Raw genomic sequence first — 22705 nt, 5'->3', positions numbered from 1 at the left:
GAAGAAAAGAAACACAGCCCCATTCTCATAAACAGAATTCAAATACACAAAAATACTATTATAAAATATTACTGTAATTTACAACGATAATTATAATTCTGAGGATATGCACTAAGTGATTGTCCTTGAGGGGAGAAGAGGGGAAGGGGCTGGAAATGGGGAAGAGAAAGATGTTACTCCGGCAGCAGTGGGGAGACTGTATCACAAATAGGCTCCAGAATGAAAACAAAGAGGTGAGAAGTGAGATGGAAAGCTCATGGGGAGAGTGTGCTGTCGACTGCGTGTCTGGATCCCTTCAAAGTTTTCCAGGTAGCTAACAGAAAAATTTGACTCTGACTGGGCCTTTGGGTAGGATGACCATATGCCAGTTTGCTGGGAAAAAGTCTTGGTTAGACCCAAGATGTCCCAGAAAATGGCAGCTCCTTCCTCTCCTGGGTGGGATGATAAATGTACGGTCACCTTACCTGTGGGATATAGCAGTGAATAAACACAGATTTTTGCCTTCAGGCAGCTTACATCCTAGTCTGGAAAGACGAATAATAAACAATAAACGGAATAAGTAAATTATGTACTACACTAGAGAGTGAATGTGCTAAAGAAAAAGGAAAACAGAAGATTCAGATGAGAGGACTCCAGCATGCCAGGGTGGGGAGGGCAGCACAGGTGGCCGGGTTTAAGAGGGTGGTCAGGGCAGCTGGGCCTCACTGAGAAGGTGACCTCTGAACAAACGCTTGAGGGAGATGAGGGAGTTGGCCAAGCTGACATCCGGGGCAAGAGCAGTCTCGGCAATGGGGACAGCTCTTGCAAAGGTCCTGGGGTGGGAGCAGAAAGAGCAAGGGAGAGAGAAGGAGAGGAGGTCAGACCTAAGGGGCTGAGCTGACTGTGTGGGGCCTCAGAAGCCATTATGAAGACTGAGATGAGAAGCCATCGTAGCTATTGAGCAAGGCCTAGACACAATGTGACTTATGTTTCTAGAAAAATCACTGCGCTGTTGTGTCAGGAATAGACTGAGGGGGGTAAGGTGGAAGCACAGACCTACCTGGAGGCTCTTGATGGCAAACCTAAAACAGAGTTGAAGGCAGCTCAGACAAGAGTGGTGTCAGCTGGGGCTGGCCCAGCGACGCAGCGGTTAAATTCGCATATTCTGCCTCAGCGGCCCAGGGATTGCCGGTTCAGATCCTGGATGTGGACCTACACACCACTTATCAAGCCATGCTGTGGCAGGCATCCCACGTATAAAGTAGAAGAAGATGGGCATGATGTTAGCTCAGGGCCAGTCTTCCTCAGCAAAAAAAAAAAAAAGAGGAGGATTGGTGGCAGATATTAGCTCAGGGCTAATCTTCCTCAAAAAAAAAAAAAAAAAGTAAAAAGAATAAAAAAAAAAAGTGGCATCAGTGGAGGTGGTAAGAAGAGACTGGATTCTGATATTTCTTGGAGGTGAAGTTCATAGGGTTTCCTAAGTGAAGGAATGGGGCAGAGGAGAGTGAAAGAAAAGAGAGGGGTCAAGATACACCGTACCAAGGAGGTGGCTGTGGTGACGAGACGCTCCTCTCTGTGTTTAGGCAATAAGGAACAAGGCTGTGTCTTGCCTGTAGAGAATTTTTAAATCGTAATAAAATGGACTAGATGTTGGCCCACTGTTCACCATCATCAAGCACCTGCAATTTTAAACGCTGTCTAAAAAGTTACAAAATGCTCCCGCCCGCCCCAGCGTGGCAGACCACTGCCGCCAGGGTCTCTCCTACCCTCCACCCCTGCCCCCAGGTGCCTCTAAGGTGACTTGAGGATTTGGAGGCCTGAGTACTGGCAAGCTGTCCTCCATTTTGTTGTGGAAGGCTACGGAACGAGGAACCTGAGAGAGGAAATGACTAGGAGTTCAGTTTTGAACGTTTGAAATTTGAGGTATCTATCAGCATCCAAACAGATTCAAGCAGTATTGTTGACTATACAGACGAGTGACTTTTGAGTTCAGGGAAGAGGTCTGGGCCAGAAATATAAATCTGGAAGTTGCTGGCGTACAATGGTATTTAAACATGAGATTGGATGAGATTAGTAAGAGAGCGAAAGTAGATGAAGAAGAGAAGGGGGTCAAATTTGGAGCCCCAGAGCATTCCTACATTAAGAAGTGTGGGAGGGGGCCGGCCTAGTGGCTTAGCAGTTAAGTTCCTGCGCTTTGCTTCGGCAGCCTGGGGTTCGCAGGTTCGGATCCCGAGCACAGACCTATGTACCACTCAGCAAGCCATGCTGTGGAGGCATCCCATATATATAGTAGAGGAAGATGAGCACGGATATTAGCTCAGAGCCAATCTTCCTCAGCAAAAAGAAGAGGACTGGCGGCGGATGTTAGCTCAGGGCTAATCTTCCTCCAAAAAAAAAAAAAGTGTGGGAGAAGGGAAGGAATCCATAAAGAGACAGAAGGAATGGGAGGTAGATGATGCAGTGTCCTGGAAACCAAGAGAAATAAGCACAGCAAGGAGGAGCCATACCGCATTTAACAAAGTGAAGGTCATTGCTGACCTTAGCCAGACAGCTTTAGTGAAATACGGGGGGCAAAAACCACATTGGAGTAGGATTAAAAGAGAACAGAGAGGAGAGGAATGAGAGATAGTGAATAGACACAACTCTTTGGAGGAGATTTTCTTCAAAGAAGCTGTTAACTGCTGGGAGGGTAGAGCAAACAGAAGTTTCTTTTAAGATGGCGGAAACAACAGAATGTTTGTAAACTGATGGGAGTGGCCCACTAAAGAGCAAACATTGATGATGTGGGAGAGAGAGGAAGATCGCAGAGCCGTGTCCTGAGTCTAGTGGCTCAGAGGAGAGACTGGCTTTAGAAAGGAACAAAGAAAGTCCATCCGTTGGAGCTAACGGGAGGCAGGCGTGTGGGTGCAGATTTTGAGATTGCCATTGTTTCTAGACTGTTTCTTTAATCAAATTTCCACTCCGAGACAAAACACATGGGCCAAAGTTTTATGTTCCAACACAGCAAAATGTCGGGCACTTAGTGCTCAATAAATGATAGATATACTGATATTACTATTCTTAGCTCTTTATTTTCAACAGGCTCCAGCCTCTCCCCATTGGCTACAATCTAACTCTCTCCCCCTGCACAGCCAAGGCACTGGAAGCGATCGTCTACGTAAAGATTCTACTTCTCCGCCTTTCATTCACTCTTCAACCGTTGAAATCTTGCTTCGCGCTCACCACTCCGACTAAGACGACTCAGTGCTGAATCCGGTAAACGTGGCTCAGTCCTTATTCTCCCTAATCTCTCATTCGACCCTGATACTGTGCCCTCCTGGAAACTTTCTCTTCCCTTGCTGTCAGTAATACTGTCCCCTCGTGGGGTGCACCTTCTACTCCTCGACCCACTCCTTTTTCATCTCCATCCCGGCCTTATAGCCATTGTCTGTGTAATGACCATGGGTGGCTTTTGCATATCCAGGCTCCACTTCCCCTTCGACTGTGCAGAGTGGCTCCATTTTGCTGTGGGGAACCATCCTTCCACCCATCTTGGTTCAGGGCCATCACTCTTACCCCAACACGGGAGTAAGCTTATGGCCCAGGCCTGGCCAGTTCGTCACAGCTCAGGAAATGTCTAATGACTCAGGACCATTGAGATTCATCCCCAGGACTTTTGCCGGGACTGTTAAGAACAAACTGTGTTCTTCCCATGGACTTTGCTAAACTGGTAGGTTATAAGCCTGAATCTGCCAGTTGCCATCTTTGCCACCTTGCAAGAAGAGCCCGCCTGAGAAGAAAGCTAACCCAGAGGAAAATGAAGCCAAGACATGATGACCTGCCAACACTGAGGCCACGGATCTAGCCATACCCCAAAGCTAGTCCTCTCTTCTGAGTCAACTTCTTTTTTGTTTGTTTTGTTTTTGTTCAAGTCAGTTTCATTTGGGTTTCTATTATTTACAACTGAAAGAATTTTGGAAGACATAGCCTGTATGTTCTATGTTGCTGTTATCCATGTTTTTAATCCTGGATTTTTTCTTTATCAGTCTTGCCTTGGGTGATTCTATCTGTGCAGCTACAATTTATATATTAATTATGCTCAAATTGAAGTGTTTAGTACAAACTTCTCTCATAGCCACCGAGGGTTTGTTAGACTTTTCCACGTGGAGAGCCCACAGATATTGACAACCCGGTTTGCCTGCACCCTCCCTCATCCTTGCGCCTCCTCCCCAGTCTGCTCCTCATCCCCACATCTGTAAGTGGCACCACTATGCACCCACTTGCCAAGAAAACTTATATTAGACTTCTCTCTGTTTCATCCCGTCAGCCCAGAAACCTCAGGACATTACATCTCCTTGACGCACATTCTTTCCTCCAACCCACCAATAAGTGTGTGGCAAGGGTTAAATGAGATAACCCGTGTAAAGTATCTAGAACAGTCTGAAACATGGTAAGTCTACCTGCCTATGTCTTCCGTCAGCCCAGAGGCCAGGGACTACGACTGGCCCATCTTCAAACCTCCAGAGCCTAGTATGGGCCCTGAGATGCTTATTGAATGAATGAATGAAATGAATGATTGACAAGACAGTATAGGGAGAAAGACTAGAGAAGCAATCTAAGGGTACATCATTGTGGTCTTGAGGAAGGTAGGAAGAAGAGCCAACTAAAAACCTTTGAGGGGCTGGCCACCTGGCACAGTGATTAAGTCCAGCACATTCTGCCTCGGCCGCCCTGGTTCACAGGTTTGGATCCCAGACACGGACCTATACCACTTGTCAGCCATGTTGTGGCAGCAACTCACATGTAAAGTAGAGGAAGATTGGCAAGAGATGTTAGCTCTGGGCTAATCTTCCTCAGCAAAAAAAAAAAATAAATAAATAAATAAATAAATAAAAAGCTTTGAGAGGGAATAGGTGAACCAAGACGATGCCGCATTTCAGAAAGCCAAGGCAGGAGTGAGCTTGGTAAGGACCAGGTTGCCCATAGGGCCCAGTTTTTCAAGTCAGAGAAAGTGAGAATAGAGAGGCCACTCTGTAGGATGATTGGGGGTAGGTAATGTTTGTGGGGAGTCGTTTCAGGTTCTATCTGTAATCCTCCTCTCATCTCCCCTTCCACCTTCTCCTGGCAGTGGTTGTCATCCATTAGAATAAAATAATCCTCCTCACTTGGGATTGGTGTTGCTCCCACAGTATTAATCACCAACCTCCATCGGATCACTCTCATAACAGAGCCTTTGGGTACTGTTGTTAAGGTTGTACGCTGCACAGCACAACCACATCTAAGGGGTGTCATTCAAATGGTAGAGATCTTTGCTATTTAGAATTTTAAAAATGTTTTTTATAATTTTGCTGACTCCAAAAATTAATGATTTGTATAATTATGATAACAATGTTCAAGCATATGTTGACAAGTCTTTTTCTAACAAAATTATCATATATCATACCATTTTGACAATAATAAAAAATCTTGTTGCTCTAATATCATCTCAAATAACTTAAACAAGAGCTGTTTTTTGACTATGGTATTGATCAGAGATCATCTTAAAAAAACAAAAAGGATCCAGTTGGTATCAGTGCCTGGCCAAATGTGATAAATTTTATCTTATAGTTCATACCATCTGCTGCTGTGTTTCTGTACCATGAGGTAATTGTTGAGTTTCTAAGAAGTTTACTAGTACTTTCATTATGACACAAATTACTACGTGACAAATAGCATGAATCTACCATTAAAAACCGAAAAGTAAGAATTGCACAGATATAACTTAAAGATTATTTTATAATGATCCACTAATTGTAAATCAATCTTTTATTTGTGTTATGGAAATTTTATTACTACAAATATTAAATACTGTTAAAGTTTATTAGCATGTAACACTGATAATGTTTTAAAGTTTTTTTTAAAGATTTTATTTTTTTCCTTTTTCTCCCCAAAGCCCCCCAGTACATAGTGGTAGGTCCTTCTAGTTGTGGCATGTGGGATGCTGCCTCAGCGTGGCCTAACGAGCAGTGCCATGTCCGCGCCCAGGATTATGAACCAACAAAATACTGGGCCGCCTGCAGCGGAGTGCATGAACTTAACCACTCGGCCACGGGGCCAGCCCCATTAAAGTGTTGTAAATAAGGGCCAGCCTGATGGTGCAGCAGTTAAGTGCGCACATTCTGCTTCGGCAGCCCAGGTTTGCTGGTTCGGATCCCAGGTGCAGACATGGCACCACTTGGCAAGCCATGCTGTGGTAGGCGTCCCACATAGAAAGTAGAGGAAGATGGGCATGGATGTTAGCTCAGGGCCAGTCTTCCTCAGCAAAAACAGGAGGATTGGCAGCAGTCAGCTCAGGGCTAATCTTGGTCAAAAAAAAAAAAAGCATTATAAATAGTAAGATAAAATACTTAATCTTTATCAGACTTTATCATGAAATTATTTCTCTCCAGATAGTAGGAAAAACATTTTTTAAAACATCATGAGATCTAGAAAAAGAAATCGGAAAGCTATTAAAGAAATCTGGCTTATTTAAAAAATACACATGTAGTTGCACTATCATAAGCACTTGGTTCTACTGGCCGTGTTTAGCAACTCCTCTGGATGGCTGGATTTCTGGAAAAATTAGATGGACTGCCAGAGTAAAGGAGACGCTTCAGAGGTACTAGTTTTAGCAAAAGATGGCACTAACACATCGTCGATGGGGCAGGGCGAGCATTTACCTCGGACTTCCACGCTCCATAATCGATGGAATTCAAGAAAAACGAGAAGAGAAGAGAAAACAAAGACAAAGAACCCATTAGACCAAATGCACTTCCTGCCCATCAGGTCCCTGACCAAATGACTTTGCACATGAAACAGCAGATCTGGTTGAAATGATCCATCTCAGGTAAGAAACGTTGTTTCCAGATAGCAACGCAGGTAGACAGTTTCGGAAACTTAATACCCACGATCCTTCTGGAAAAAAACCCACTAAATCCTGGTTACTTTGTTCTACCTCAAAGGATTCTATATTTTGTCTACATTGTAAAGTCTTTGCGATAGAAAAAATTCAATGAAACTAGATGAGAATGCAAACGAAAGCAAAGATTGGCAGCATTTACCGCATATTCCTGAAAACACGAAGAAAGTGAAATGTGCATCAACCAAATCGCAATGTGATTCCGAAAATATATTATATCCGTGTGAACATGAGAAAAAATTGGGTGCTGTTTTTGAACATATGAGACTTCTGATTCACTCTTTGGTGAGCGAATAGCTAAGCTCATCCAAGAAAGTGAACGAGCGTGATAATGGAAAATACTCTTTATTTGGCAGGAGTCACAGCAAAATTTGATATAGTTATGTCAGAACATTTATGCAAAATGTAAACATTGACACGAAATAACATTACACATTGTTTAGAGACTCAAGGACAAAACGAAATCATTAAAATTATAGATACAATGAATACGATCGTGTTGAATAAAGTAAGAAAGGTTAGACACTCCTCAATTATTTGAAATACAACTCCAGGAACAAGCTATGTAGAATATGCAACAATTATTCTATTTTATTTTATTTTATTCTATTTATTTATTTTTATTTTGAGGAAGATCAGCCCTGAGCTAACTGCTGCCAATCCTCCTGTTTTTGCTGAGGAAGACTGGCCCTGAGCTAACATCCATGCCCATCTTCCTCTACTTTCTATGTGGGACGCCTTCCACAGCATGGCTTTTGCCAAGCAGTGCCATGTCCGCACCCGGGATCCGAACCGGTGAACCCCTAGCCGCAGAGAAGCAGAACGTGCGCACTTAACCGCTGCACCACCGGGCCGGCCCCGCAACAATTATTTTAGATTTGTTCATTTCCAAAATGCAAATATATCTATATGTGAACACCTTGGAGGCTTCTGCACAGCAGATGACTCAACTAGGGCAGGATTTTACGTTCTCAGTAGACTGCTTACAAAAACTAAATCTAGACAAAAATAACCCAAGGGGCCAGAAATATGACAATGCGACAAAAATGCATGGAAAACCAGAACGGATTGTAACAGAAGATCCTTGAAAAATTATTCTAGGGAAGTCTGCTTTCTTTGTTTTGCATATTCTTTAAACGAGATAGTGAGTGATGTGGTCAAAAATTCTTTTGACATCACTGAATTTTTAACTATTGCCTGGGAAGCATCCAGCAAAATTTCAGTTTTGATGAAATGTTTCATGTATTTTCAAACACAATTTTCAAATGCTGAATGTCAGTGTCGAACCCACAATGAGAGAGTCAAGAGGACGCCACCGTGTCACCAAAAACTCAAAAGGCAGGATGCAAAGCCCTTTCTAGGAACTGTTAATTGTACTAAAAAAGACAGAGATTCTAGAGTGCAAAGTATATTCTAGCAAATTTGAACTTTTAAATGTGTTTGCTCAGGGCTAATATGAAATGGTCTTTAGTTAAAATCTCATAAATAAATCATGAAGGAATAAAATTTAGTATACATAATGCCCTTGAAAGCATTGAAAAAATTAGGGTGTTCTTTGTTTAAAAAAAGAAGCAAGATTTATGAAAAATAGTTATTGATGCCAAATTGCAGAATTTCAACATTAATGCCATTACTTATGTAGAAAATCCTAAGAAAAAGCAAGACTCGTTTTATTATGATTTCCAAGACCCAAAACTAAAATTCAAAGTTATTTCATTTTATTTTGCTATACTAGATTCATTAATAACATCCTTAAAAGAAAGATTTATAATACTGAAAAGAATACCATGACTTTTTTAAAGTGTTCTTCTCCAGACAATATACATAATTTGAGGAATTATGATAAATATGAACAACTGGAACTCTGTAAAAATTTACAATTGAAATCAACTGGATATACAGGGGGCCAGCCCCGTGGCCAAGTGGTTAAGTTTGCACACTCCGCTTCGGTGGCCCGGCGTTTCCCCGGTTCATATCCTGGGCGCAGACATGGCACTGCTCATCAAGCCGTACTGAGGCAGTGTCCCACATGCCACAACTAGAAGGACCCACAACTAGAATAGACAACTATGTACTGGGGGGCTTGGGGAGAAGAAGAAAAATTTTTTAAAATTAAAAAAATAAAAGATTGGCAACAGATGTTAGCTGAGGTGCCAATCTTTAAAAAAAAAACAAAAACTGCATACACAGAAGGAAGTGATTCTGATGAGACATTAATGTCTCAAGAATCAAAAATCTTAAGTGATTTTCTAAAATCTAGGATGACTATCATGGAAGGATTGCAATATATTTACAACAATGATGATTTTCTATTATGTTCAATATTTGTGTAATTTATACAGAATAATTTACGTTTGTCATAATTGTTACTATTGAGAAATAATAGACTAACTTATGAAATGTATTAGTGGAGGATGCTATGACTTTTTCTAATTCTCCAAAACAGGGATCAGCAAAGTACCACATCTGGCCAGGGGGCCAAATTACCCACCTGCTCCCTGTTTTTATATAACCCCTGCAAGCTAAGGATGGTTTTAACATTTTTAAATGGTTGAAAAAAAAAATCAAAAGAAGAATACTATTTCTTGACACGTAAAAATGATATGAAATTCAAATTTCAGTGTCCAGAAATAAAGCTTTGCTGGCCCACAGCCACGCCTACTTGTTTAAGTATCGTCTGTGGCTGCCTTCCTACTCCAACAGTGCAGCTGAGTAGTTTTGACAGAGACCATATGACTGGCAAAGACTAAAATATGTACTATCTGGCCCATTACAGAAAAAATTTGCCAACCCCTGCTCTGAACGGTACCCTACAAGCCGGGGACAGCCCTGCAGAGACTCGAATCCTGGAAAAGCTCCTTTGGGATCTCCCAAACACCTAGCAGCCGTCTGAGCATCTCAAGTTGGCCCACAGACACCTGGAACTCAGCGAGGCCCGTACCTTCCCACGCTTGCTCTTTCCCGGTATCCCCGTCAACCCCCATCTTGCTCAAGCCAGAGTTTTGGAGTTATTCTTGAATCCTCTGCCGGCTCCCCTATCCCATTAATCATCTCTTTTGTATCTTCATTCTCCACACACCTCCTGCCACCACCCTGGCTGAAGTCATCAGCATTTCCTGCAGGGTGACCGGACCAGTGTCCTCAGTGGGGATCCTGCCACCTACTCTTCGACCCTCTAATCCATCCCCCACCAGGTGGCCAGGGCAGCCTTCCCAGAATACGAATCTGATCTTATCATTTCCCACCTTCTATCCCTTCCATCGGAGAGAACCAGACCATTGGTCTATCCATGATCTTTTCCAGGCATGGCCCCATCCTTCCTCTGGGCTCTTTCTGTGTGCATAGGATGGGAAGGTCAATCCTAGCATCTGGCTGAGAGCTCTTGGAGCGTCCCCACCTGGGAGGCCCCAGGGCCTGGCGGGGGTGGGGGTGGGGGTCAGTTAATGTTTAATGAGTGAGGAAAAGAGTGCAGTTTCAAAGGGAGGTGTGGGAAAGAGGGGCCTACCTCTGCCCTCTGGGGACCTTTTCGCTGAGTCCAGCAGCCCAGATGGAAGCTCTGGTCAGTTTACTGTTCACAAACCCTTTCCCACAGCAGCAGAGCCCAGTGCTCCACTCTAGCCGTCCCTCCAGGGGAACCTCTCCCAGAGCTGCGCCACTGACTCCACCGGCTCCCCACTGGAGGCGGGCGGGGGGGGGGGGGCACCTCTAGACCCAGGTGTGCAGTGACAGCGGCTCTCTTCCCCAGCCCAAGTGGTAAAAAGAAATAGCACGAGTGTCCTGTAACCCAAAGAGAAGAAACAAACTGTTGACAAAGGCTGGCTGGCTCCTGGTGCTGGGAGTCGCTGTATGTTCGTTTTGCCTTTTCTATTTTGTGCTGTCTAGCACACGCTATACCTTTCAAAGCAAAAGCAAACCCAGAATAAATATTGCTTTCAAAGTTGTCTTTTTACGTGTGTGTTTTGATCGTGTGGTTTATTATTCTTTATTTTCAGTTGGGTCAATGCCAGGCTCCTTTCCCCAACGCACACACAGACTCAGCAGCACATACAAATCTCAGGAATTAAATCATTATACAAAACGATAAGTAAGAAGAAGGGAGCGGGGGAGGCGTCCAGGCTCTGGAAAGGTCAGGGTGTGAAAAGGCTCACCAGGTGCCCTCTGGACTGTCACCCCACTGCAGGCTCTATCCTCAGGCCTGGGAGCTTGGCCACACCTGGTGGGGGGTGGGGAGGGAAGGGAATGGGAGGAAGGAAGGGAGAGGGAGGAGAGAAGGGGGAGGGGGAAGTAAGAGGGGGAAGGGAGCAGGGAGGGGGACAGCCCAGAAGCAGCTTCGGATTTGCCACATTCCCTCTGTGACCTCACTTTTCTTAAAAAGGAAATGATTTCACATCTACTCATTTTCTAGAAACATCTAAAAATTTTTGAGGCAAAACAAAATATTTTTAAAATCTGATTTTCAAAGCAACTTTTCGAATGGAGCTCCGTCCCTTCTTTCACTGCCCCACCCTGACTACGGGTCCCCGGGGGCGGGGAGGGGGTCAGGGCCTGCCTCCCCCGGCTGGCATCTCAGAGGGAAGGAGCAGCCATTCCCTCAGGCCAAGAAGGAAATGATTCTCCACCAAGCGCAGGACCCTGAGACCCTCCCGGGGACTCGCACAAATTTTCTTTGCACCCAGTGTAAAAATTCTGAGGATTTTAGAGTGCGGCGGACTTGCTTCTGATTTTCCTAAGGCTGGCTCCTTCTTAATTAAGGGAACCACCGCTGTGCTCAACAGCTGAAGAAACACAGGAAGGTTCCAGAAGGGAACTTCTCCCCACTCCACCTCCCCTTTCTGCCTCAGGGTCCAAGGGAAAGGTTGGCCAGACTGGAAGGGCTGACTGGAAGGACTGAGCAGGCGTGGAGGCGTCAGACTCTGGCTGGGCCAGGGTCCGTGGGCTGGAACCCCTGCTGGCTTGCCTCGATTTCCTCAAGTGTAGACTTGTGCCAGGTACTGCCCTCAAGGCCTGATATGTACGGATTCATTCCATCCTGACCACAACCCTATGAGGGAGGTGCTATCATTATCTTCATTCCATCCAGAAACTTAGGGTTGAGAAGGTTACTAAGGTCACACAGCTAGTGAACGGCATAGCTGAGATTTGAACCCAAGCGGTTCGGCATCACTCGGTCCTACGGGCCCCTCCAGCAGGAAGGCACGTTGACCAGCACCGCCTCAGAGAATCTGTTAGAGTTGAAGGAGATAGAGAATGGCAAGTGCTTCCCGTAGCCTGGGACTTGGTAAGCAGGAGTCCATCGTCATCATCATCAATCTTCATATCCAGTCGGTGTTCTGACGCAGCCACAGCCTCAGCCCTGGCCGGATGGACATGATAGAGTCTGTCGACGAAAATAATCCATAACCAATCTATAAATGAAAATTTGGGTGAGTTTATTCTGAGCTGAAATCTGAGGACCATGGCCTGGGGCCTTTCTTCCCGAAGGAAGAAAGGGCACCAAAGAAGTGAGGTGCACAGAGTGGTTGTATACCCCCAAGCAGGACGTTTCACATATGATTGAAATGTCCCTCCCACAATAGTCACAAGATTGCCCTGTCAGCACAGTGCTTGATGGACACAGCAGGTAGTGGTCTGCTCTCTCCGAGGGCGTAGCAGGAGGCAAGTCTATTGCCTCGAGCTGGGCGGTCACAGGTGAGCGCAGGAATCAGTTTCTAGCCTAAGGAAAGATGCTTAATCCTTAAGGAGATGCCAACGATGGGAGGGGAGGGAAGTTGCACCTTTATCCCAAGGCCCTTTGTTCATGCCGTAGGGAATCTCTAAAGCAGATATACAATGCCACGGTCAGGCCCTTTTGGAAAGACAAGGTCAGGCCGAATTAGATTTATACCAAATGGCTTCCTCATATTCTCCAATATATCCTATTGCTTGCCATTTTTATTTGTCAAGTTTTCATGTGCTAAAAGAAGGAGGAGGAGTGGGAGGAGAAGTGGGAGGAGGGGGAGAAAGACTAGGAAAGAAGGAGAAAGGGGAGAAGAGGGGGAAACCCACACCCTGGTCATCTAGGCAGACTGCTGAATTTTTCTCTTCAATGCTTTTCGTATTTTTTTTTTTAAAGATTGGAACCTGAGCTAACATCTGTTGCCAATCTTCTTTTTTTTCCTTCTTCTCCCTAAAGCCCCCCAGTACATAGTTGTAGATTCTAGTTGTGAGTGCCTCTGGTTCAGCTATGTGGGAGGCCGCCTCAGCACGGCTTGATGAGCGGTGCCACGTCCGTGCCCAGGATTCGAACCGGTGAAAGCCTGGGCTACCGAAGTGGAGCGCAAGAACTTAACCACTCGGCCACGGGGCCAGCCCCAGTGCTTTTGTTTTAAAATAACATTTATGTTTCATTAATTTTTGTTTACTCTTTTTAAAGTTACAATTCTAATATATGCTAAGTCACAGCCATTATGGAGGATAATGTGAAGAGTCGTCAAAAAATTAAAAATAGAACTACCATATAATCCAGCAATCTCACTTCTGGGTATTTATCCAAAGGAAATGAAATCAGGATCTCAAAAAAATCTCTGCACCCCATGTTCATTGCAGCTTTATTCACAGCAGCCAAGGTATGGAAACAACCCAGGTGTTCATTGACAGATGAACAGGTAAAGAAGATGCGGTATATACAAAATGGAATATTATTTGGCCTTGAGAAAGACGGAAATCCCACCATTTGTGACCGCATGGATGAACCCAGAGGACATTATGCTAAGTGAAATAAGCCAGAGAAAGACAAAATACTGTATGATCTCACTTATATGTGGAATCTAAAAGAAAAGAAAATGGGGCTGGCCCAGTGGCACAGCAGTTAAGTTCACACTTTCTGCTTCTCAGCGCCCAGGGTTCGCCGGTTAGGATCCCGGGTGCGGACATGCCACCGCTTGGCAAAAGCCATGCTGTGGTAGGCGTCCCACATATAAAGTAGAGGAAGATGGGCACGGATGTTAGCTCAGGGCCGGTCTTCCTCAGCAAAAAGAGGAGGATTGGCAGTAGTTAGCTCAGGGCTAATCTTCCTAAAAAAAATAAATAAATGATAAGAAAAGAAAACAAAGGGGCTGGCCTGGTGGCATAGTGGTTGAGATTGCGTGCTCCACTTCAGCAGCCCAGGTTCACCGGTTTGGATCCTGGGCGCAGACCCAGCACCGCATGGATGCACCACTGTCGGCATCCCACGTGGAAGAACTAGAAGGATGTACACCTAGGATATACAACTACGTACGGGGACTTTGGGGAGAAAAAAAAAAAGAGGAAGATTGGCAACAGACATTAGCTCAGTGCCAATCTTCCTCATCAAAAAAAAAAAAAAACCCTAAAAAAATAATAAAATAAAATAAGAAAAGAAAAGAAAAGAAAAAAAGTGGCACTCACAGAAGCAGAACATAGAATGGTGGTTACCAGGGGCTGGAGTAGTGATGGGGAAATGGGAAGATGTTGGTCAAAGGGAGCAAAGATGTAGTTACGCAGGATGAATAAGTCCAGAGATGTAATGTACAGGCGTAATGACTATACTTAATAACACTGTATTGAGGGGCTGGCCCTGTGGCCGAGTGGTTAAGTTCACGAGCTCCGTTTCGGCAGCCCAGGGTTTTGCTGGTTAAATCCTGGGCGCGGACATGGCACTGCTCATCAAGCCATGCTGAGGTGGCATCCCATGTGCCACAACCAGAAGGACCCACATCTAAAAAAATATATACAACTATGTACCACGGGGCTTTGGGGAGAAAAAGGAAAAATAAAATCTTTAAAAAAAATAACGATAATAATAATACCATATTGAGCACTGGAAATATGCTAAGAGATTTCAGGTGCACTCATCAAACACTCAGAACGGTAACTTTGGGAGGAGCTGATCTGTTAATTAGCTCGACTATAGTAACCATTTCACTATGTATATCAAATCACCATATTGCACACACCTTAAATATATATAATTTTTATTTAAAAACACATAAATAAATGAAAAAGAAAACCAAAAATGTCAAACATGAAAGTCCCCTCTCATCCCCCATCTGTGTAGCATAAATCATTTTTTTCTCTCAATGACATGTCACAGACTGTATGTCCAGCTCTACTGCATTCCTTTTAACAGCTGCATAATATTGCATACTATAATTTTTTTTCATGCATCCCCTTTATTGGGGAACATTTATTTGTTTGTAATTTTCTTTTCAGAGTTTCATAAAATGCTTCAATAAATATTTTTATAGGAATATCTTTGTTCCCTTCTGAAAGTTTTTTTTTAAGATTGGCCCTGAGCTAACATCTTTTGCCAATCTTTTGGCTTTTTCTTCTTCTTCTCTCCAAAGCCCCCTAGTACATAGTTGTATATTCTAGTTGTAGGTCCTTCTAGTTGTGGCATGTGGGACGCCGCCTCAGCATGGCCTGATGAGCGGTGCTAGATTCGCGCCCAGGATTTGAACTAGCGAAACCCTGGGCTGCTGAAGCTGAGCACACAAACTTAACCACTCGGCCAGAGGGTCGGCCCTCATGAAAGTATTTTTTAATGATAGATTCCCCAGAATAGAATTTCTGCACCTAAAGAAATGTGAATATGAAATTGTGCTTTCATTGAGTGAGTTAAACATTTATCAAAGGTCTGTTTTGCCTTGCGCTCTTCCAAAGGCTGGGAATTCAGCAGTCACATGGTAAATGAGGTCCTTGCCCTCGCGGATCTTACATTCTAGGGGAGTGAGCGGAGAGGAAGAAGGCAAACAGTTCAAGTGTTAATAAAACTGTCAAATTGCTCTCCAAAAGAATTGCCTAATTTCAATTCCATTGGTAAAATATAAGGGTACCCTGATACAAACACCTCACTAACCACACGGGCTATTACTAACCTTTTTAAATGTCCATCTGATAGATGAAAAAATTGCATGCTTTGTTAGATTTTGGTTCACTTTGTGTAGTCGCAATTTTGAACATCTTTTATGTTCCCCAGCCATTTCTTCTGTGAATCGCTTGTTTGTGTTCTTTATTTTCCTATTAAGCTGTTTCTGTATAGGTGCTCTGTGCTTACACTATGTGTATCAGGTTTATATGTTATAAATATTTATTTGCAATCTGTCATTTGTCTTTTAACTCAGTGTTGGCTCTTTGGCAGTAGGTAAGTTTAGATTGTTTTTCTTGTCAAATGCATCAATCTTTTACATCGTGGCTTCTGGTTTGGCATCCATTAGGAGCACCTTCCTCAACCCCACTTTGTGGACTTATTCACATATTTTCTTCCTGAACTTTGAGGGTTTACGTTTGGCATTTAAGTCCGTAAGGGAGCTGGAGTCCATCTGGGGGAGAATTCAGCTCTCTCGGAGAATTGTCCCTCTCAACCGTGAGCAAACTGGTGGGACCTTCAATCCTGCGGCCCTGACTTCCTTGCCACCCAGGTTGACACACATTGAGCCATCTTCAAACAAAGAACTCTTTTCCCTATAATCCTGCAAAAACTCACCGCTGGCTGCAGGAAAGCACCTTCCCAGCTGCCCTCCGGCAGGCCCTGCTAGTGCACAAACCTCCCCTTTGTTCTGGGTGCCCACTTCTCCCAGCGTCTCCATCACCCTTAACTGGCAATTAGAGCTTCACTCCTGCCTGGCCTTGTCACCTGCACACAGCGCTCTGTTCCCACCCCAGCAGACGCTTCCATTCACCCAGTGAATCACACTGGGAACCTCTTCAGGGCTTGGATCCCACGCACTAGTTCCTGTAGCCAGGGCCTGGTAGACAGCGTGTGCTCCCTAAACGTTTGTTGAGTGAATACATACATACACAAACAAATGAACTGCCTGCTTACTATATACCCTTAGCTTATACATATATATGACATATTCATCCAAACATAGTGTTCTTCTTACAAAATAATACACAATTAATGTAAAATATTTACAATTATAGAAGTCTATGAAACGTGTCCCCCATAATCCTCCCCCTTAGTGATAACCACTGAGAAAAATTTGGCATACAAATATTATTTTGAATTCTTACAAGATAGGTTTCATTATCCCACTTTCCAGTTGAGGAAACTGAGACCCAGAGAGGTGAAGCAACTTGCCTGGGGTCACAGAGCTGGTAAGTGGTTGGGTCAGGCTTGGCAGGGGCTCCTCCATTCACTGAGACCTGTTCCTGCCTCTATAGATCAGCAAATGAATGATCCTGGAGATTTTTGTGGATTAATGGCATAATGGGTGCCGAGCAGCCAGCAATGCCTGGTACACGGAGGACCACTGGAAGTCGAGGGTCCCCTCATGGTCTCCTGTGGACTTACCACCTTTGGTCTTCCAGGGATTCTGACATGCTGCCGGGATGTGCTGCATAACCCAGGCCCACACATGGTGTTCTCTGCAAAAGCCAGGTCCTGGAGGACCTAGAGGAGGTCGTAGACCTGGCCTGGGGGGGAAGCACCCTGGACAAACTTCAGGAGACTGGAGCCCTAGACCTGGCTCGGCCACACACTTGCTGTGTGACCTTGGGCAAGTTGCTTTACCTCTCTGAGTGTCTGCTTTGTGTTTGTAAAATGGAGATAATAAAACCTGCCTTGACTGAATCACAAGGTTACAGGTGATGGATATGAAACTGAAAGTTTTGGGAACCTCTTTCTCCTAAAATCCCTTGTACTTCCCTCTCTCTTTGTCCTTGTTCTGTATTGGAAATATCTTTTTAGTCTGGCACCCCTTGGAGGAGAAAGGGAAGCAATCGTATGTAAATAAATATAAGTTGGGGTCTGCCTGGTGGTATAGTGGTTAAGTTTGCGCACTCCGCTTTGGCAGCCCAGGGTTCGTGGGTTCGGATCCCAGGGACAGACCTACTCACTGCTCATCAAGCCATGCTGTGGCAGCGTCCCACATATAAAACCAAAAACCAAAACGAAAACAAAAAACCCACCAAATGGGGGCAGAGCAGCGTGAATCAGTTGTGGCTCATAGAGCAGTAAAAGATGGTCGGTAGGTCGATGGGGATCTGTACAGAGCACCGTGAGAGCAAGGAGGAAGGAAAGTCCATCCTTCCTCGGAGGTACTGGGTGACACACGAGCTGGGTTGGAAAGACAGGGTGGTGTCCACCAGGCTGAGAAGGCAAGGCAGGGAGGGTGGGTGAGGTATTCTAGGCAGAAGGAACAGCTTGAGCAAAAACCCAAAGACATGGAACAGCAAGATGTGCTTAGGGAACTGCAGGTCGTTCAATGGTGTCAGTCCCCCAAGAGAGTAGAAAGATGGGAGATAAGGCTGCCCCTGAGAGGTGGCTTGGTTGGTTGAGTGGAGTTTTAGGGACATAGACTCTTGAGGCAAGTAGACCTGGAATCAAATTGCCTTCTACCAGGTATCCAGTGTGACCTTGGGCAGGTTAATAAACTGCTCTGGCACTCAATTTCTTCATTTATTCATTCACCCAACTATTAAACACCTAATCTGTACTGGGCACTGTGTTGGGTGTTCATGACACAATGGTGAACAGGGCAGTCAGGGCTGATGCATTCTTGCCCTCATGGAGCTAAAAGTCTATTGGGAAAGACAGTCTATAAAATAAATTATGTTTATTAGGATTAGGGTTAGCTGAAAATGCAATTAAGTCCAAACCAAGTGTGTCTGGGTGGTGGTCCAAGGTTTCTACATAATTCTTTTGTCAGGACACAGGTTTCCTCTACTTTTGTGGCTCCACCGTACTTGGTCTTAACCTCAAGATGCAAGAAGCCAGATTCACACTCTAGGAAGGAATGCAGAAGAGGTGAAAGAAGCATGAATGATCACACAGAGTCTCTTAAAACTCATTAGAAGTCTCTTAAGAATAGGAGACTTCCACAGCTATCCTGTTGGCCACAGTATTGTCACGAGGCCACCCTGGATGCAAGGAAGTCTGGGAAGTGTAGTCTATTCCAGATGGCTCTGTGCCCAGATGAATACTAGGAACTCTACTATCCGAGAGGAAGAGAAGAACGAGTGTTGGAGACAAGAAGCAGGCTCTGCCAGGCAAGCGTTAACAGGAAACTGCGTGGAAAACTTTCTGTTGTACCAGATTTTAGGATTTGGCCCCAAAGTGGGACAAAGAGATGTGAAGTGCGTCAACTTCTAAAAAGAACCACAACACTTGGGGAACCTCCAGACAGGGCCAACTGCGGCAGCTTGTGAACTCCGCAGTGTCGTGGGTCCCTGTCCTCGGAAGGGCCCCAGGCTTGGTTCAACGCTCTGCTGCTGCCATCTTGACATTGTTAATAATTTCGTCGTTGAACCTGTGTTTTGCATGAGCGATCTGAGGGGAAGATGGAGCATGAGCAAGAGCGCATAAGCACGATATGTGCGTCTGCCCTTCCTTGCCGCCCCTGTTTGCATACAGTGTTCAGGAGGCCCCGGGAGCACAGAATTCTGGAGGACTCATGATGTGTGGGAGTTCAGTGGGGCCCACAGCCAGTAAGTGGGTCACATCAACGAGTGAGAAAGCAGAAGCTCCCATCGTCCCGAGAGGTCGTGGTTCCTGTTCAAACCAGAACTTGCTTGGAATGAAGAAACAAGGCCAACAAATAAACAAATAAAGGAGAGGCAACCCAATGGTGTAGTGGTTAAGGTCATGTGCTCCACTTCAGTGGCCAGGGCTACACCTGTTCGGATCCTGGGCACAGACCCACACACCCCTCATCAAGCCGTGCTGTGTCAGCATCCTACGTGGAAGAATTAGAAAGACTTACAACTAGGATATACAACTGTGTACTTGGGCTTTGGGGAGAAAAAAAAAAGACAAAAAAAAGAAAGAAAGAAGGCAATGGCATTCTTTTTTTTTAAATTGAGGTCACATTGGTTTATAACATTATGTAATTTCAGGTGTGCATCATTATATTTTGGCTTCTGTATAGACTGCATCGTGTTCACCACCGGCGGTCTAGTTTCCATCCATCACTGTACGTGACTGCCCTTCACCCCCTCTGCCCTCTCCTAACCCCTAGCAATGACATTCTAAGAAACACACATGACCAGGGCCCCTATCACGCCCTTTCTTACTCACATTTCTTCCCTGTGTTAGCCAACCACTTACCCTGAAAATGATGACATAGAAGAAAAGGGAAGGATAGGGCAACCAATAGCTTATTTTGTTCCTTATTCATAGATAATTATTTCATACAATTAATTATCATTAGTAGTAATTATTATTAATTAAGATTATTATTCTTAGGAATAGTAGTAACTATTATTTCATTTCCCTCCTTATTCATTAGTAAGCCAAACATAGACAGTGTTGATAGAATGTGTGTATATCCATAAGTGAAATAGGGACTGAACTGTTGGCGTAGCAGTTGAGCTCCTGAGCTCTGCTTCTGTGCCCTGGGGTTTGCAAGTTCAGATCCTGGGCGTGGACCTAGCACCACTCCTCAAGCCATGCTGTGGAGGCAACCCACACAAAACAGAGGAAGATTGCCAAAAGATGGTAGCTCAGGGCCAATCTTCCTCACCAAAAAAAAAAAAAAGAAAGAAAGAAAGAAAAAGAAGAAGTAATAAAGACAGTTGAATTAGTTTGGTACACTATTTCCTTGTTCTGGTAAAATCAAAATGCGTACGTATATACAAGATACGAAATACAAATTGTGTAAATTTGGTGATTCTGCATAAGAGTTAAATGCTCTTATATTTGTATTTAAAACTAGAATTTTACATAAAATATAAATTATAAAAGTATGTAAACAGGGGCCAGTCCCATGGCTGAGTGGTTAAGTTCATGCGCTCTGCTTCTGCGGCCCAGGGTTTTACTGGTTTGGATCATGAGCGCAGACCTAGCACTGCTCATCAAGCCACACTGAGGTGGCGTCCCACACAGCAGAACTAGAAGGACTTGCAACTAGAATATACAACTATGTACTCGGGGCCTTGGGGAGAAGAAGAAGGAAAAAAGAAGATTGGCAACAGATGTTAGCTCAGGTGCCAATCTTAGAAAACAATCCCAAAACCATAAACATATAAAATATAAAGATGAATGGCAAATTCATGTTAATGCTTTATAATTTTATCTTTATTTATTTATTTTGGTGAGGAAGATTGGCCCTGAGCTAACATCTGTGCCAATCTTCCTCTATGTTGTGTGTGAGATGCCGCCACAGCATGGCTTGATGAGTGGTGTGTAGGTCCCTACCTGGGATCTGAACCCAAGAACACCGGGCTGCTGAAGTGGAGCACATGAACTTAACCACTATGCCACTGAGCCGGCCCCTAATTTTTTTATTTAAATGACATGAAATAGCAAACAAAAAAAAAACGCCATGACAAGTCAAGAGAGAGACCACAGAAGAAAGGAAAAAGCTTTATATTTTAACTTTAATGGCATTTTTCCTTTGCTTTTTGAACAAGGGGCCCCATATTTTCATTTTACACTGGGGCCCGCAAATCATGTAGCCCACCGTGACTCCAGGGCTTGCAGAAACAGCCATATTACAATCTCCCTCCTCCACCAAAGAGGCAAAAACAGAGGAGAAGGGGAGAGGTCATAGGAAGGAATCCTTAGCGTTTCAGTCCTGGCAGAAAGAGAAAGCCGGAGGCGGGAGGTCTCCCGGTGGCCCTGCATCTATTTGAGCAGGATGGGGGTCCCGCGAGGGGCAACCTGGATCCAACCGCACCACACTGTGTGTTGTGGCAAGATTTAGTGAATTTCTTGTAGTCCAGTGGACCCTGCAGAAGGAAACTGGGCTTGACCATCCTGCCTGTGTCCCTCTGCAAGGAGCTGGGTGCCAGACAAGGATGTCCCAGCAGCAAGAGGCTGGCATGTCTCACCTGGAGGAGAGAGAGAAATTCAGAGGGACAGGGAAGGGTGCACTGAAGAGGTCAAGCTGGAGCTTTCTCTCCCACAGCAGGGCTCTGGGTGGTGGAAAGCCTCTGCACAGCTCTGCCGAATCTCTCACAGCTGCCCCCCAGGAGAAAGCCATCTTTGGATACTGCCCAGAGAGGGCATTAGCAGCCAAGATGCTGCAATGATCAGCAAAGAGAGGACCACAACTGCAGGTGGTCATGGGAGAAGACATACGCCCTCATCCTCACTTCCCCTCCCGGCCCCAGCTCTAGAGGAAGTAAGTCTTGAAAAGGGAGATGGAAGAGGAGCAAAAGTGGGGATTGTGCCTCCTGCCCACTTCTGCTCTCTCCAGCTTGGCTGGTGAGGGAGAGCAGAAAGGGAAACTTTTTAAATTAAAAAAATTATAATGAGGGCCAACCTGGTGGCTGAGTGGTTACGTTCGCATGCTTTGCTTCAGCGGCCCAGGGTTTCGTTGGTTTGGATCCTGAGTGTGGACCTAGCACCGCTCATCGAGCCATGCTGAAGCAGCATCCCACATGCCACAACTAGAAGGACCCACAATTAAAAATATACAACCATGTGCCAGGGTGATGTGGGGATAAAAAGGAAAAAAGAGATTGGCAACAAATGTTAACTCAGGGCTGATCTTAAAAAAATATATATATAATGAATTTATTATCGGATATTAAAAAATCTGGTGACAGGGCTAGTTAATTCAGCAGCTCATTGATGTCATCAAGGGTCCAGGTTCTTCTCATATTTTTGCTCTGCCTCCCGTAGCAAGAAGGCTAGCTCCCTTCTGCAGCTGAAAGGTAACTGCATCAGTGTGCACAGGCGGAAAGGGGAGTTCTCTTCATTGTGTCTCTCTTTTTTTTTTGCTGAGGAAGATTTGCCCTGAGCTAACATCTGTTGCCAGTCTCCCTCTTTTTCTTTTTCCCCCCAAAGCTCCAGTACGTAGTTGTACATCCTAGATGTAAGTACTTCTAGTTATTCTACATGGGATGCTGCCATGGCACGGCTTG

This window comes from Equus caballus, chromosome 2, assembly GCF_041296265.1.
Source record: "Equus caballus isolate H_3958 breed thoroughbred chromosome 2, TB-T2T, whole genome shotgun sequence".
In the NCBI taxonomy this organism is placed as follows: Eukaryota; Metazoa; Chordata; class Mammalia; order Perissodactyla; family Equidae; genus Equus; species Equus caballus.
The sequence above is the reverse complement of the archived record's forward strand: the minus strand, read 5'-3'. Positions refer to the sequence as shown.